The 2,500-nt window shown below is 40.9% G+C and overlaps 1 non-coding gene across 1 annotated transcript; it reads left to right on the top strand.

The window, feature by feature from the left end:
• Window positions 1-588: 588 nt before the first annotated feature.
• On the top strand, window positions 589-707 carry LOC135332346 (5S ribosomal RNA). Its single transcript, XR_010393205.1, has one exon. It is a non-coding gene; the product is annotated as a 5S ribosomal RNA (ribosomal RNA).
• The last annotated feature ends 1,793 nt before the right edge of the window (window positions 708-2,500 follow it).

Below are 2,500 nucleotides of genomic sequence, written 5' to 3'. Positions count from 1 at the left end.
GTATGTATGTATTATATCAATGTTTCCAGTGAAGAAGTAGTGTTTATAGCTATAGAGTTTGCATATTTCAGTTTAACTGAGAGTGTGCAGTCAATAATAATTATAATAATTACAGAATGTTCACAACCAGCAGTTAAGGCCCAAAAATATGAAAATTGCAGCCTTAACTCCTCGTTGAGATTGAATTTTATGCATCTAGATGTTTCCAAGTCTATAGATATAGATATAGATATAGTCTGAGCATCCAGCTAGCTATGAAGTAATGATTATATTAAGAGTTTGCATGTTTCCAGTGAAGTAAGTAAGTAAGTAAGTAAGTAAGTAAGTAAGTAAGCAAGCTTGAAGTAGACAGTAGATAGTAGATAGTTAGTAGATAGTTGTATAGCTAGAGTATGATTATAATTATCAGTAAGTAAGTCCATAGTTGTATAATACCAGTAAGTACAGAGAAGTACACTCCACTCCACTCCACTCCACTCCACTCCACTCACTCACTCCCTCCCGGCCCACTCCCTCCACAGCAATTAAATTAAGTCGAGTATATTTCTGAACTTCACACATAAGTACATGAGATATGCATTGACTTGTGTCTACGACCATACCACGTTGAAAACACCGGTTCTCGTCTGATCACCGAAGTTAAGCAACGTAGGGCCTGCCCAGTACTTGGATGGGTGACCGCCTGGGAACAGCAGGTGTTGTAGGCTTCTGCATTCTTATTTTTGTTTGTTTTCAGAATATTTCACAACGAGCAGTTAAGGCCCAAAAATATGAAAACTGCAGCCTTAAATCCTCGTTGATCATTACCAAACCGCAAAGACGAAACTTTCTTTTTGTGATAGCAACAGTTTTACAATTGATCCCTGCCTTTGTCATTATAGTCATGGCACTGCAAGCAACTGAAGTATGTGATGATGGCTACTTGCAAACAGTAATTGTATAATTACGCACGTATAATTATAACTATCCTAATTATAGTGAGTGACACAGGAAAAATATCAAAATTTCTTATACTTTACAAATACAAAATTTCCTGTAGACTTATGAATGTTACACAAGTCCTGAACTACTTCAGGAATAGTAAAGGAAACTATACAGGAAACGTTGCACTATCCTTTGTAAGTAGGTTGCAGGACACTTGCAGGACACCTCAGGAAATGTGCAGATTTTATGGGCTGCAATGTAGCAGCACTGTAGCAGGAAATTTAAATATTTTCCCTGAGTGAGTGAGTGAGTGAGTGAGTGAGTGAGTGAGTGAGTGAGTGAGTGAGTGAGTGAGTGAGTGAGTGAGTGAGTGAGTGAGTTATATATACCTTCATTGAGCCATGCTTCATTTGATCATAACAATATCAAGCTTATCTTCAAGTAGTATTGTATTGTACGTTGCTAACAATACGCAAATAATGTACAGTAAATTCAAGTGGGAATAAAAGTAGTGGGTAAAAAGTTGTAATGTTCATGGAGTGTAAAGTCAACGAGCACTTAAGGCCCTATTATTTCTATTTTCCAGCCTAAAGTCCTCGTGGTGGAAAAAATTAATGTTAGTGTAATGAAGTCCTTGCCTAGTTACAAAGCGGCCCCTTACAAAGCGCCTAGTTACAAAGTAGCTTCAATGGGTAGTTATAATTAGAAGCTGCAGCTGGTAGTTAAAGCAGCAATTGTTGTGTAGCTTGTGAAGCTATGTTGTAGCTGGCTGACTGGCCGGCCCACCAACCTACCTACCTACCTACCTACCTACCTACCTACCTACCTACCTACCTACCTACCGACCGACCGACCGACCGACCGACCGACCGACCGACCGACCGACCGACCGACCGACCGACCGACCGACCGACCGACCGACCGACCGACCGACTGACTGATGAATAGTAAGAGGTGGGTGGCTGGCTGGCTGGCTGGCTGGCTGGCTGGCTGCTGGCGAATAGATGTTGTGCTGCAATATAGTGAGTGAGTGAGTGAGTGAGTGTACTATATATAATACTATACAGAATCTTTGCAACAAGACAGTAAAAGCATAGAGCATTACCCTTCCTTATATGGAATTTGAGTACACACACTGTGGTCTGTTTTACTACTTAAATGTATGAGCACATCCCATATATAATAAGGAACCACAGTGCTCAACACACTTGTTTCTATTTGTGTTGCAAAGATTGTGCAATCTCCAGTATTGTATTGTAACTGTATGTTAGCCATGTATAACTTGAACTGTATGTTTAGCGGAATGGAAGGGTGCAGACGGGGAACAGTGCAGATGGGAACATTGCAGAGGGGATTTGCGCGCCGGAAAATTGGAGCAATTACCATACAAGTGCAGACGAATGAAGGAATGAACGCGCGTAGCGCGAAAATTTGAGCAATATATCGCAAGCAATTACCATACAAGTGCAGACGAATTGAACAATGTGACCACGTGGGCTAGATAAGCAACCAAACAAGAGTGTCGTACAAATGAGCGTGTTGATAGGTCGTGAAGTGGGGTGTTGTGGCAAAAAAA

This window comes from Halichondria panicea, chromosome 2, assembly GCF_963675165.1.
Source record: "Halichondria panicea chromosome 2, odHalPani1.1, whole genome shotgun sequence".
NCBI classification, from domain to species: domain Eukaryota; kingdom Metazoa; phylum Porifera; class Demospongiae; order Suberitida; family Halichondriidae; genus Halichondria; species Halichondria panicea.
This window is presented reverse-complemented; position numbering and strand designations above follow the sequence as displayed.